Source organism: Elaeis guineensis, chromosome 15 (genome assembly GCF_000442705.2).
Source record: "Elaeis guineensis isolate ETL-2024a chromosome 15, EG11, whole genome shotgun sequence".
In the NCBI taxonomy this organism is placed as follows: domain Eukaryota; kingdom Viridiplantae; phylum Streptophyta; class Magnoliopsida; order Arecales; family Arecaceae; genus Elaeis; species Elaeis guineensis.
The window spans coordinates 59,903,441-59,920,131 of record NC_026007.2 but is presented as its reverse complement, the minus strand read 5'-3'; the positions used below and the strand labels follow the sequence as shown (position 1 = coordinate 59,920,131).

The following is a 16,691-nucleotide window of genomic DNA, read 5'->3' as shown; positions in this document are numbered from 1 at the left end:
TCCCTCGCCAATCTCTCTCTTTTATAGTCCTTCTTGAGTATTGTCTTAAATTCTTTTTATTTTTGATTAAGAGACTTCAGCACCCATTTATAGCTGTTTGGAGAGAGTATGAATTTACTCTAGAATAAAATAAAAAAATATTTGATTATTAAATAACATAATTAATTAATCATAAATAATTAATCTAAATTATTAAATTATCTTTTATCTATAGTATACATAGAATCTCAAGCTTATATGTAGAAAGCATATCATTCAATTTTGCATAGTTTAAAGGATATGGCTAACCCTTCTATGCAACAGTATCTAGAAAGCTTGTCAATAATCTGATAGCCTTATTGATAGGCTACCCCATCTAATTGCATTAAATGATGACCCTCTCATCCTGAGCTAATGCCTGATATCTCTGGCCCATATGGGTCCACATCTATTCCGTGCTCTTCTAGATGCATCTGCAACAAACATATAAAATAAAAAAATATATTACGAATCAATCAACCAAAATTAATACTTAAATCTTAATAGTCATGAATATATAATATTTCTATTAAATTATCTTGGATGTGTATCTCATCTATAATAGCATCCTCATCAATAGGAGGATCATGATATAGCTTAGACTGCTACATAGATAAAGAAAGATCGGCCTCGGGCTGCTACATAGATGATGAATTAGTCTTGGACTGCTGTAGCTATCTCGACTGTTGTGGTTGATCAGAATACGATCCATCATTTTAAGTCTACAACTCAATATCATCAAATAGTCTGCATCGAGGCATAATGACACCTAACATTCAAAAATAGAAATAAAAATCAGTGAACATAAATTATCAAATAATAAATATAATAATAATTGAATTGCTAATAAAAAATAAGATCTACTAAATAAATATGATAAGATAAAATAATATTTCATATAAAATATGTACATCTTAAATATCTCTTAACAATTAAGAATCAGTCAATATTTTCTCCTTTAATATCCATCCTAACCAAACTCGTAGAATTTAGATCATCAATCAAGACAAGATTATAAGGTATACACTATGTATAAGTCTCATCATCCCCTACTTTTATCTTTTTTCCATATCATACAAGTCTTTAGATTTCATGCTCACAACAACAACCCAATCCTTATTTTTAGAGTCTTGTATAAAAAAAATACTTAAAGAGCTTGAGATAAAAAAATGAATAGATCATCCTTTAATAACACAAGAGTATTGTTTCAATTTTTAAAAATTTATAAGTGTAAACCTATTCATATCTTACTTCAAGCCTCTTAGTAAGTTTATATCCATCCAATTATATCAAAATAATACTATTTTAAATTTTTTATAATAATTTAATTCAAAAATATCCACAAGTACATCATAATAAGTCTTTCCATTTGCTTCCACTATGACTCTACTCTTCTGATTTTTTTTAATTTTTTATATTCTTTTGTATGAAATTTGAAACCATTAATAATGAAACCATTATATTTATTGACAATATTATTAGTACCTTGAGTAATGGTAATTAATTCATCTCAATAGTTACTCTCCATCATCATTGGTATCTAAAGATTATGATAAAATTATTAATATATTATTTATTTGATGTTAATAAATATATTTTAAAATCAATCTTTTTCTTCACATTAATAACTAACATGTTTAAAAAGTCATTCAGAGAATAACTCGATCAACCATCGCTACTTAATCCTTGAATTGGATCGAATGCTATTATTTGTTTGTCTTTAAGCAACCAAAAATTCACTACAAGATAATTAATATATTGATTAAGAACATTATATATGATGATAATAAAAAAAATTAACATATGACTATACTAAATTGTGATACTAAGATATTATGTCACTATGAAGTGACATAATGATGGACTTGTGTTAAAGATTTTTTTGTTAAGAACCACACTTTCAACCTTCTTCAAAATTTTTCAGTAGTTAAAAACTTATAAATTTCTAAGTTATCAATAATATAATAATTTCTTTAAGTCTTTATATTTTTAAGATATCTTAAACAAAGTGTTAAATACTCTTCAACAATATATCCTTTTGTAATTTAGCCTTCGAAATAGACTCTATTTCATAAATAATTCTTTAAATGCATAAGATACCTTCAATAATTAAAAATTTATTAAAATATTAATATGAGTGTGATATTATTTATTCTAAATATTTTTAAATTATAACTATAAAGTTTAATAATATCACTTTTCAATAGGATATATCTATCTGTAGTATACCGATCCACCAAGTTTTGCTTCCATAGCCAAGTGAACAAGTAGATGAATTATGATAGTAAAAAATTTTGAAGGAAAGATCTTCTTCAAATGGCAAAGTATAAGTGCAACACCTGATTCTAATTGATCTAGCTCTCATGGATCAAAGACTTTGAAATATAATGACTTAAAAAATAATGATAATTGAGCAACAATAATAATGGATCAAAGACTTTGAAATATAATGACTTAAAAGATGTTTTGGCATTGATGACCTTAAAGCTAGTGAAAAAAAATATGTTGCAACAAAATATATGCATTATGATTTTTAAGATTTGAATATTTTTTTTTTAAATTTACACAAATTAAAATATTCGATGCATAGCCATCAAAAATCTTGATATTCTTTAGAAATGTCAGAAAATATCTTTCTCTCGAATGGACATTATGTAATATGTAGGAGATATATAAACTTTAACATTAACAAGCTCTTTAGAATGAAGCTTCTGTCTTATGCCTATCCCTTTCAAATCTAAATATGTCTTTAAGTTATCTTTATTTTTCTTATCAAAATTTAATAATGTTTCAATCAAATTATTACAAATATTTTTTTCTATATGCATTACATCAAAACACTACCAGAAAAAGACTACTTAACAATGGACAAAATCTATTGCTAATCCATTGCTAAACTATTTAGCAATGGATTAGCAACGGATTTGCTCATATCGTTAAATTTCTCATAGCTAATTAGCAACGAAACTCGTATCCATTGCTAAATTTTTTTAGCAATGGAATAGCAACAAAATTATTGTGTTGCTTATTTTTGAATAATGAGTTTGCAATCCAAGTAATTTTTTTGGCTCTTTCATTGCAAATCAATTGCTAATCTGTTATTAAACTTTTAAATTTTTATTGCTAGTCCATTGCTATTCCATTGTAAAATCGTTACTATTATTTTAGTATACCGTTGCAAATTCATTTCTATTCAGTTGCTAAGGTTTTAATATTTCATTGCATCTTTGTTTTTATTCTGTTGCTAAATTTTTTGGATTTCATTACAAATCTATTTCTATTGCGTTGCTAAAGTTTTAATATTTCGTTGCAATTCCGTTTCTAAGCTGTTGCACAAATTTCAAATGACCTTTGCTAATATGTGGTAATTTGTTACTAATTCATAGATTCTAAATTTTCTTTTCATTGCTAATCCATTGCTAAATTATTGCTTTTTTTAATTTTTTTGATTATATTTTTTAAAATATAATATTTATATATACCTGCTATGCATCCAACAATAATCATAATCATTTCAAGCCATCCAACAACAATATTAATTCTTCATTCAATAACACCAAGAAATCAATAAGGTATATATATTATAAAGTACGTATAGTATATCAAAACGCACATAAAGTACACATAAGGTGCATATCATACGCATATGTAAAGTACATATATCTAATAAGGTTCTCATACATAAAACAAAAGATACTAAGAAAAAAGGACTATGGAGTTTTTAGGTGCATATCGCCACACCTTTGTTTTATCCATCTCTATCACCCCCCGATGCATAATACTCCGAAGTAGATGCCTAACATCATATATTAAGAAATAAAGGAATGATAAAGAAAAGCACAAGTAAAGAAAAAGTAAAAGTAATATTTTTTTTACCTTTTGTGGAGCTAAAGATGGTGCCACAGGAGTACGTTATAGTTCATTGACGGACATATCCAACCAAGAGGAGCAGTCCATCAAGTATCTGGCCAATTTCAAGGTGCAGACTGAGGAATCGAAAGAGGAACTGTAGTAGGATTCCTTTTTGAAGATCTAAGATGGTGCCGGTGATGGATGTGGAGTGGTTAGAGCTTAAAAGATTGATTGTATCATCTCCAAACTATTGCTCATCTTCTATATATCATTCTTGAGTTGATGCATTTTCTGAGTCAATGGATCGTCAGACTATCTTGTTCAGTTCGAGATTGCCATACTAGATGCACCTACAGATGATGGGCTGCTAGAAACAAATGTATGCTGACTCAATCAAGGAGTTGATTGAATTTTGAGCCTATTTTGACAATCTAATTAGATTTGGATTGAATTTTCTACTGGATTCATGGACTAGAAAGTTCATTTGAGCATGGCCCATGTTAACCCAACATCTCTCGACCTGTATCTGGTGGTAGTTTTTTTTTTCCTATTGACCAACATGCCCATAAATTGAAAGTTAATCTTAAAGTTTCCAAGCAACAGTATTGATATATTTAAGCTTAAATATAGATTTTATCAATAAAAATAAAATTATATCTATATATAAAAATAAATTATAATTTTTAAACTTGACATCTCCAAAAATATCAATGGTATATAAATACAATATCATAATTTGCAAAACAATATCAAACTTTTTAATCCCAAATTAGTTTTACCATTATATAGGGCAAAACATGAATCGGTCATGGTAAGATTGAACATCTAATGATAGCTCATTTGATGAGCATTCATGATTCATTTGAGACTATGAGAAAGTAAATCTGGACTCTCAAGAAAGATAGCCCATGAGATAATATCCATTTAGAGAAAATCAATAATCTTTGGGATATCTTACAAGAGTAATTCTTTGTGCACCAATCTTTCTCATTGATCGGAAAAAATACTCAATCTCCCTCTGCTGCTCTCAGGGAAACAACCCACACTACCTATGCTCAAGAAAAAAATCCAAAATTGAACCTAAAATCTCCTCTGATCTCATAAAAAAGAACCCTCCAATCTCCCTCTGCTGCTCTCCTTCTCAGACCGAAAAAAACCCTCCAATCCCTCTACTACTCTCTTTCCCTGATCCGAAAAAATAATCTTCCTCTACTGCTCTTAGGGAACCAACCCACACCGCCCATGTTCGAGAAAAAATCTATATCGAAAAATAAAATCCCCTCTGATCTCCCTTTGCTGCTGTCCTTCCCCAACCGAAACCAACCCAGACCATCCCGATGCCCAAGAAAAAAAATAAAACAAAAACCTAAAATCCCTGCTATTCTCCCTCTACTCTCCTTCCCTAATCGAAACAAAATAAAAACCTAAAACCCCAATCTGAAGCTAAGAACCCTCCGATCTCCCTCTGCTTCTCTCCTTTTCTATAGATCTTGGAAAAAGAGAATAAAATAAAAAGCAAAGAGTTTACCTATAAATTTTTTCGTCTTTTCTTTGTTCTTCATTGATTTTTCCTCTATTTTTTCTTGATTTTTCTATTGCTTCCTGAGTCTCAATCGGGTGGGAGGCTTGAAGCGGCCGAAGAGGGAGGCTTGGAGTGGTCAAAGAGGGAAGCTTGGAAGATGGCCAAATAGGAAAGATTGGACACCAACACTGTTGGGGAGGATAGATGGATATCCACTGGGCCACCGCTATGGATGGGTGGGTGGGGAGTGGGCATCCGCCGACCTCTGAGTGAGAGTGAGAGAGAGAGAGAGTGATGGGGGAGAGAGATCTTCAGTGTGTGGAGCAATGGGTCGGTTGAGAGAGGGAGAGGAGAAAAAGGGAAAGAGAGGTAGCAAGAAAATAAGGATCATAAAAAGTAAACTAGGATTTTTTTTAATTAGCAACAGACTAAAATTTTATTGTAATTCAATTGCAAAACTATATCTTAATTTTTATTTTAAACTAGCTTGTAAGCCCATGCGATGCATAGTATTTTTTTTTTTTACTTCGGTCTTTGAGTCCTTCACCTTCCACTGCTCCCTCGATGCCCTCCCCCTCCTCAACTGCGACCCCCTATCTGTGATCTTTTTTTAAATATAATTCTTTTATCAAATATTTTATAATTTAATAAAAAATTGATACTTTATTTTAAATATTATATCTAATTAATTTTAATTAAATAATTAATTAATATTTAAATTAAATCTAATATATCTAATATATATATATATATTAACATGAAGACATCTGTCTCCATTCGCCAGGTGCATCAAAGTAGATGCCTCCATTTGCCATGTGTCCCCAACTTGCAAATGGGTTGGGTTGACCCTTGATCCGAACTGATCCGATCCATATAGATTCGATCTGAACTATTTTAAAGGATTCTAGATTCAAATTGGACTCTAAAATTGAACTCATTCTATTTTTTGAATCGAGTCTGAATTTATGACATATTGATCCAAGCCGATCTGATCCGATCCGATCCATGAAGAATATTGGATTGATTTGGATCTTGAAATCAATTATCCGATCTGATCCGATTCGAACCCAATACAAGACCCAAAAAGCTTTTCTATTCAGTCACTTGAAGCCTCCCATTCGATTGAGACTCTTGAGGATGGAAAAATTAATACACACTATGCACAAAATATATATTTTTTAATTCTTTAATTATTTTTAATATGTATATAATAGATAAATAAAATTAAATATTATTTTAAAAAAATTGCATCCCATGCATCACATGGGGTTATAAGCTAGTTTATTATTAAAATAGGATTAAAAGAAAAATAAAAAAGGAAGAGGAAGAGAGAGTATGTGTGAGGAGGAAATGTGATAGAAATAAAAAGAAGTGAGATTTTTTTTTTGTTTAGAATTTATAACGGACTCAAAATTCGTTGTTTTTACATTACAAAACTATAATTCTTATATTTTCATTAACAACAGACTAATGTTGTTGCCATCCGGTTGTAAAATATTTATATCACACTTAACAACGGATCATATTCATTGTAAATCGATCGTCAATAAGAATATATCTTAAGTTAGCAATGATAATCAGATCCATTATAACTCAGTTGTAATTCTTTTATTTTTAAATTAGCAATAGAGGTGATGCCATTTCAATTCTATTGTAAATTTTTTATTTTTAGATTAACAACAAGACAACTTTGGTTGTAAATCCATTGTAAACTTATCAAAAAATCTATAATTTTTTTAACCAATTATTAGCAACAAAAATTGAATCTATTGTAAATCTATTGCAATATTTAGTTGCTAATCCATTTCAATTTCATTGCCAATAATACCCGGGAACCTCTAGCAAAATTTAGCAATTATTTTCAGGTCCATTGTTATCGTTTGCAAACTTTCTATTTCTAGTCCATTGTAAATTTATTGTAAATTTATTTTTTTGAGATTAGCAATAGAATTAAGCATTCCATTGTAAATCCATTGCTGATTAATAACTGATTAGAAATAGATTCCATCCATTGTAAAATTTTCATTGTTAAATAATATTTTTCTTGTAATGAGATTATGCTTGAGAAGATTGTACTTTCAATAAAATAAATCAAAAAAATATTCTTTTTCTTCTATAATTGCTTAACAACTCTATATGTAGATACCTCCATTATGTGTAGATACCTCTATTATGTCATCATCATTTTGACTTTTGTCTATATGATCATTATCATCATAGAAGTTGTCGGCATCCTCAAATATCTTTGCATCATAATTGTGAGTAATGACATCCTTTGTCAACCTCTCATTCGTTGAGCTTTCATCATCTTCCTTTTTTCTTTTCTTAGAATATTTAAAAATCTTACCATACCTATGATTCATACCATGCATTTGTATAAGAACCTCAATTCCAGATGATGGTATAAGAGCAAGTCATAATTCTGTAGTACTATCAAATACATCTTGTTGAAATCAAAATGGATGATCGGTTTCTAACCATCGATGATGGCCTATATAGCTGAATTTTTCTTCATGGTTTAACCAATAGAAATGTATAGAATCCCTACAAGAGGAACATGTAATATGCACCTTTATGTTCCATCTGGATAAATTGATATATACAGAAAAATTATTGATAGTTCAAATAAGAGCTGCCCTCTATTTGAATGTTTGACCACTACAAGCATCAAATGTATCGATATCTTTTCATTGTTATTTCAATTTCTATATTAAAGGTTACAAAAAGATATTAATATTATTGTCTAGAACCTCATCGCTTGGAATAACTATCGACAAGATAAGTGAAGACTGTTTCATACACATCCATGATAACAAATTATATAGAATCAGAACGAGTGACCAAGTACTGTAAGTAAAACTCAATATCCGAAATAGATTGAAGCCATCAGTAGCTAAACCTAACCTAATACTGCGAATACCTGAGGTAAATTCAGGATGCCTATCATTAAATACTTTTCATGCTAAACTATCAACTGGATATTTTAATATTCCATCTTTTATATAATTTTCATCATGCCATCTCATCGATGAAGCTATCTTTGATGATGCATAGATCCTTTTCAATCTAGATATTAAAGAAAAGTAATACAAAACTTTAGTCGATTTTATCTTATTCTGAGTTGCATCTATTTTGTTCAATGCATCACCTTTATCTTTTTTATGTGATGCTCATCGTGAAGATTCACAAATATTGCATGATTCTTGGTTAGTATTTTCATCCTAAAATAATATATAGTCATTTGGACAACTATGAATCTTCTCATATCGAAGATCCAATTATTTTATTAATTTTTTTTGCTTCATTAAAAGATGTTGGCAAAGCAGTACCTTCAAAAAATATATTCTTTAATAATTACAGCAACATAGTAAAACTCTTAATAGATCATCCGTTCAAATACTTCAAATAAAATAGATGGATAAATTTTTTTTTGAAAAGTTCTTGCAGTCCAGATGTAATTTTTGATCACAATCTTTCAACAAATTATAATACTAATATTCTGTCTCATCATTAGATATATGCTTGGATCTCTCAACATATATAAGATCAGTAAATATAGACTCCTTAGGCATCACAGATGTTTTTTATCTTTCATTGAAATCTCTTAAATTTTCAGCATCAAATTTAGAGGATCTCTGAGCAAATCTCTCATATTATTTTTTCTTGCAGGATTTCTTTGTGGATTATAGGTTCTAATATCAGATATATATTCCATATGTGTGGGTCGATTAAATGGAGATGGCAACATGGATTCTCCATGAAATATCTATTCAATATAGTCTCTTATAAAACTATTTCACATCAAATGTTCTTCCACAGTTTGTAAGTTGAGAGAATAACTATTTATACATTTTCAGTATGGATAAAAAATCTTCTTATTTATTGATCCTTTCTCAACAACAAATTTAATGAAATTCTAGAGTCCTTTAAAATAATCTTTGATGGATCTTGACTTATTTATCTAATTTTTATCCATTGTATAAGAATAATAACTAAATAATAATTTATCAAAAAATTATACAAGTAAAATATTAGCTGAGCTCTTCTGATAAAAAATTAAAATTTTAACTTTATATATTACTATTTTAACACAAAGACAATTCGACCATATGGTTCTTAGAATCACATCAAAAATTATGTAGAGATCAAATTTTCAAAAAAGTTCATAGCACGTGCAATCATCATAACTCCAATGAAAAGCTCAAATGATGTATTAGTCACTTATTTTCCTTACTCTAAAGATATGCTGGATCTAAAATAGAATCACCAATAATCAAAACTATAGAGTCGTACACATTATATTGGCTTAAACCCAATTAGAAGATATAATATGTTACCATGCATGCATAATAACTAAGTCATCTATACAAAAGCTGTAAAACGAATTTGTCCAACTTATAGAAGTGCAATATCACATCTAAATGCTAAGAATTCAGAGAGTATGGCCATCCCAAATGTTTGATGTAGGGTGGTCAAAAGACTCTTTTTTCATGTGAGTATGCGTGCACTTCTTTAAAAAAAAACCATATTATGGCTTTTTTTTTTAGCATTCCACTAAAAAGAGGAGTGAAAAGTATTTATACGGCCTTTTGGTTACGAAAAGGAACATCAAAATGATGGAACAAATGTATACAAAACTTTTACAATAGGTACTAGCATATATTTCTCAAGAAAAAAGCATATCCAGAGGGAGGAAAAAAAGATCCCCTGCTCAAATAGTTTAAGGTCCATGAAGCTAGTATCAGTATATAGTTTTTAAAGTAATGGCAGAGTATCACTGAACTTTATTTTGATTCAGCTTTAGGTTTGTTTTTAAACAATGATGCCCTATCTATCTTTCCTCTTAAGAAAAAAGAAAAAAAAATGAAAACAAAATGCCTTACATGAAGATCTAAAGGTAAAAAATCTCATGGAATAATTTTATATATGTTATTGCAAGCAAAATGTTTATGAAAGTGGTGTATCACATTGCTCAAAGTCTTACAAGTTTACCAACAAGCTCCAAGAACTAGTATGAAATAGTCTAAGAATTAGTGTTATAAAATGCTATAGAAAGCTAGAAGCTTGGCAAACTGGTGATGCATCTCATTCTTATTAACAAAGCCAAACATTAATGCAATCCAGCACCCATTTTTATGAGAAAAATTCATACAAGTCCAAATCTTGGAATGATCAAGAAATTTGAATTCATCATCTCTTTACTCATAGCAGATCACATAGATGATGAGTATGCATATATTTTGAATTCTTGCCTTTAGCTGATAAATTTGTATGTGGATAATTAACACTAAAAATAATTCACTCTGTTATTTTGATCTTTTGATGTCCTATTGCTCAGATCTTTATGAGTATTGCGAGAAAAAAGATAAGAAAACATCATATAAATATGATGAACCATTTTTCCACCTTCAAAACTAAGAATAGAATGCATTCCGATCTCATGAAATAAGAAGAGAAAACCTAAAGCAACAAATGCGTGTACGTGATAGAACCTTTGCAACAAGATTAAAATAAAGATCTTGATTGACTCTTTTTTCAAATATCTAATTAGATGCTGATGGATCTAATCTTGCTATCTATAATTCTACTGAATGCATCAGTGCCCTAGTTAATGCTTGATTGTTAGTTTGAGGCAATCAAAATATAAGCTTAACCATCAATTTCTCAAAAATAAGTCTGAGTAGGCCTATTTTTGAAGCAGGCTCAAGTTGAGACCAAAGTAACATCATTTTTTTTATTAGAATAAGTAACATCAAGATTGACATCCCAATTGAAATTAATTTATTGAGGAATAAGATGGGCTAATTTGAGCTTGGACATAGGAATATCTGAGGTCTACAAAGTCATCAGAGTACTAATGTAAGGATATCCAATGTATGCTACAAGTATCCGTTATTAAACATGATTAGAAAATAAAATCAAAAACACAAACTTTTTAAGAATATTATATAGTTAGTATATAGATTCTCCAAATCAATTACGTGACTATAATTTTTAATAATCTCTAAAAAATTTCTTTCTTCACTGATGAAACTTAAAAAAGATCTCAGTCTAAAATGTATATATCTAAGAATCCCTCCCTGGACCACAAACAAAAAGAATAGAGAAAGCTAGCTTAAGAAAAAAGTATAAGTATAAAAAATATAGAATAGGAAAATAAGAATACTTTAGATCAAATGGTAAAAGATGTGGATATCGGAGGCTAAAACTATTTTGTGGATCGTGGAGCATTGACGGTTGTCGCTCCAAAGCTCGAATGATCCCATTGGTGATGATTGGAGAGAGATCGAAAGAGGACGAGATCAGGATGGGGTGTGAGGAGAAAGAGAGTTTCGATTTGGGAGTCCGGAGTGGGGTGGATGAGGTGGAGAGTCTCGAGAGAGAAAAAAAAGCTAGGATTTTGATTTGGAGATGGAGGGATGAGATACGAGCTGAATTTTAATGACACATATGGCCTCCATCAATACTTTTTCGCATCGTAAAATGATGACACTTTAAAGCATTAGCAGATGCATGTGCTATTTGAATTTTGTCGATGCTTCCTCTTAGAATCAACAATATTATCAAATCAGAATGGTCACTTTTTTCTATAGTGGCTTGATAATATATTTATTATTTTGTATAATTTAGATTTGGTTATACATTATCAAACACATATAAATATTGAATGGTGTAATAAATCAAAGATAATCAAATATCTATTTAAATATATCAATAAAGATATCGACAGCACAAGAGTTATTATAATAAAAAATATGTCAATTGATAATGATACTAGAAAATATAGATATAAACATATCGATGAAATCAAAATATAATTTGATTATCGATATCTATCTGCATACGAAGCTATTTGACGTCTATTTTAGTTTGATATATATTTTTAGAAAACTAATAATTGAATGATTAGTTATACATCTTTCACTTATGAATAGAATTATCTATCGTGATAATCAAAGTTTATCATCTATTTTGAGAAGAAAAGATATAAAAAAAGTCATATTCATAGAATGAATGTAGATTGATGAAATATTTGAGGATGCTTGATGGCTAACTAATGTAGAATTTTCTACAAAATGGTTATGAAACTCTAAAGATAAAATTTAGGCCAAAAGAAAATGAAAGAATCGAATTGGCAAATTTATTTATATCCATCCTAGTTTAGCTGAATTATATTATTTAAGAATGCTTTTAATTATGGTGAAAGAGCCAAATAATTATAATAAAATTAAAAGTATAAATAGTATTCTATATTTTATATTTCAATTTGCATGTAATGCATTTAGCTTATCAGATGATGACAGAGAATGGAATAAAGCATTGAAAGAAGCTTTTTATTGAGCAACAACATCAAAATTAAGATAGCTTTTCATTACTTTGATTATTTACTATGAAATAGTTGATTCAAAAAATTATTGAAAATATATTGAAAAAATTTTATGGATGATATCATTTGTAGGTAGCAGAGTAAATTGAAACTTTCTAATTTATAAATTTTATAATCACAATTGAAGAATCATATTTTATTTAAATTAAAAAAAATTATTCAATAAAAATTATTATTATTATTTTTATTATAATCTTCAAATGTCTAATAGAATAATTATAGAAGAACTAAATAATAGATTATTGAGAGAAGAGTTAGATTATGATGCACATAAACTGGAAAGGAGCATTTAAAGTTATTAAAGAACCTGAATGAAGAGTAGAAAGTGATTTATGATGCGGTATTGAATGCTATGACCACAAATAAAAATGAATTATTTTATGTATATGGTCATAGAGGGACAGCTAGATAAAATGTATTTATGGTAAACAATAATTTTAAAAATACAATTGAAGAAAAAAATATTTTGACTATTGGTTTTTCGAAAATAACATCAATTTTGCTATGTGCTGGATGAACTGCAAATTCAAGATTCAAAATAGCAATCTAAATAAATGATTGTTCAACATACAAAATTAAAAAGGGCACTCAATTTATAAAGTTAATCAAATCTATAAGTTTAATAATTTGAGATGAAGGTCTTATAAATCACAAAAATTATTTTGAAGCACTCAATAAAACTTTAAAAGATATCTTGAAAAAAAAGGCATTCAAATATAAAAGAAAAATCATCCAATGAAAAAATCATTCTTCTTAGAGGATATTTCAGACAAATTCTTCCGATGGTTGTTGGAGGAGATAGAGATGAAATAGTAAATACATAAATAAGTAGATTTTATTTATAGAATCATTGCAAAATATTTTTTCTAAAAAGAAATATGGTTGCTGAATAACAATATGGACAATGAATCCAAAGCATCATTGGTCCAATCTAGTAAATGAATTTTGGATGTTGAAGATGAAAAAGTATCTACTATTAAATTAAAAGAAAATGAAGAAGAAGCATATTGGATACAAATTCTAAATACGTTGCTTATAAAAACTAAAAGAGATAACATTCGGCATATTACTTCTACTAGTTATACAAATTTTGAAGGAAAACACAATAATTCTATATATTTTAAAAAGAGAGCTATAATTGCACCTACAAATAAAGTCATCCATAAAATAAATATGTATTTGCTATCTTCGCTAAATTATAAAGAAAAAATATATCTAAATTCTGATATGGTATGTAGGACATTAATGGATGTTGCTGTTGAAAATATTTTATATCTCATTAAATTTTTAAATTTTTTAAAATTCAATGATATTCTAAACCATGATCTATGGTTGAAAAAGGAGCTTTGATAATATTATTACAAAATATTAATCAGAGTATAAGACTTTGTAATGGTACCAGATTAATTATAACTAATTTAACTACAAAAATAATAGAAGCAAAAGTCATCACAGGCGGTCATATCAATATCAAAGTCTATATCCCTCGAATTGTTATGCAAGTAACTGAAACAAAATGACCATTTATTTTCAAGAGAAGACATTTTCTAGTAAGACTTTATTATGCTATGACAATTAACAAAAATCAGAGTCAAACATTAAATAAAGTTGGACTATATTTGTCTACTCTAGTATTCAGTCACGGCTAACTTTATGTTGCACTTTTTCATATTATATCGCAAGATGAAATTAAAGTTTTGATAAGGAATGAATATGCAGAGTTAGAAAATTATACAAAAATATTGCTTATCATGAAATATTTGCTGATTTACCTTCAGATGTTCTTCTTTACTATAAAATAATATATTATTGATTATTAAAAAATATTATTCCATCAAATTTATATATTTTTAGATCTTTTTATATGATATATTTTTTTCTAAATAGACTAGTAAGTAGGGCTAGTAAAATATGACTTGACCCGTCAATCCGACCTATGTTTAATCCGTCATAAATAGGTTTGGATTTAGGCTAAATAGATTTAGGTCATAAATAGATCGACTTATTTAACTCGTTTAATAATTAGATCAGATTTGAGTTTTAAATATCTTATCCATTTAATTTATTTGATATTTAGATCGAATTGAGTCAGATAACTTATTTAATCTGTTTAACTTGTTTAACCTATTTCTGACCCATTTAATTCGACTTGTTTAATCTATTTAACCCATTTAAGATTAGTTTAACTTGTTTAAAATATATTTAACCTATTTTTGATCCATTTAATCTGATCTGTTTAATCTGTTTAATTCGTTTAACTTAATCTGATATATTTAATAAATAAATTAAATAGATCAAATTGAGTTACCTGTTTAATAAATAGGTCGGATTGAGGTTTGAATTTTTGACTCATTTAATAAATAAATTAAATTTAGATTGATGATTTTCTGATCTGATCCATATTGATCCGACCCATTTATGATCAAACTCAATCCGATTGCCACCCCTACTAGTAAGAAGATATGGAATACAATTTGCTATCATAACTCTCATTGGAAAAACAAAGTTGGAGAGTTAAAGTTAGACTTGCAGGAGTTTGGGATTCAGTGAATCCAAATGATGATCAACTAATTATTAAGTGTTGAATGCATTTTCGTGGATGAAAAGGTTCTATTAATATTTTTATAATTTTTTATTGATATTTTTTATATACATCTTCTATATATTTATGCTTCTTCTAAATTTATGTTATGTAGGCAAGTTCTATTCAAGCATCGATTCATAGAGAAGATATTATGCAATTTAAAAATATTTTTAACAAGAAAAATATATATTTTTTAAAAAAAGTTAACATTACTTTTAATAAAAAAAATTTAAAGCTGCTATTCATCGATACATTATCTATATTAATAGATAGACAATTGTTCAACAAGTTGATCGTGACAATAGCTTTATACCCCTTTAAAAATTTAATTTTATTGATATCAATGAACTATCGACTAGGAACTCTAACAATCTTCATCTAATAGGTATGCATATATTTTATCTACTAAATTTAAAATTTAAAATATAATAATATATTCATTATAATAAATTATTTACTATGTAGATGTTATTGAACATATAGTAGTTTTTGGATCTCTCAAGCAAGCATATATAAGACAAAAGTTGGTTTATAAAAAGACTCTGAAAATAGAAAATATAAAGTAGTATACATTAATTCAATTCTTTTTTTGCTGACCGTATTCAAATGTTGTTGCTAAATTTTTTAGACTAGCTTATTTTTAAACTATATAATATCATTGTAGATAAACAAATAAGTTGCATGTTTTGTAGCATGCAAAAGGTATTGATTACTTTTTGGACTAAATTTATTAAAAAAATTGATCAGGAGATGATTTACGAAAAATAAAGGCAAGGACCAGTTGTTCTTATTTTGGCTGGTATAACAGTCCGAACATACAAAGGTATTTTTTTCCTAAAGTATTCTGTTATAGAAAAACCATTACTTTCTATCATCGAAGTAACCTATATGGTCCATATGTACAAAACAATATGCTTATCAACATGTTTAGCATCAAAGTTTTACATGGATATGAAGATGTCAGAAATCAAAAAATATCGATAAAGATTAACATTTAGAAATATATGATATCAAATTTGATAAATATTGAAATTATTAATTTTATTTGAACATATATATAAAATGTATAGGATAAGGGCACCAATTATTTTGATTAAATTTACAGAATAGGAGCAACGAATCATTATTGATCCACACCATGAAGCCACCAACAATAGAAAAATAATTGAGAAATTACTGAAGTTAAATGCTCATAAATTTCAGATATAATATAATATTTGATTATAGAGTTATCGTATCCTTTGACATAACAACTTACATTTTTCTTTTACTGGGGGATAAAATTCACATGTAAAGCAAAGTTAAAAGAAATAGACACATCATATCAT

General features: G+C 28.1%; 1 long non-coding RNA gene across 1 annotated transcript; it reads right to left on the bottom strand.

Annotated features, from left to right (window-relative positions):
* Nucleotides 1-609: 609 nt before the first annotated feature.
* On the bottom strand, nucleotides 610-4,445 carry LOC140854153 (uncharacterized). The gene is made up of 3 exons (XR_012137295.1): nucleotides 3,895-4,445; nucleotides 3,760-3,814; nucleotides 610-787 (listed from the first exon to the last, which is right to left on the bottom strand). It is a non-coding gene; the product is annotated as an uncharacterized lncRNA (long non-coding RNA).
* Nucleotides 4,446-16,691: the final 12,246 nt, after the last annotated feature.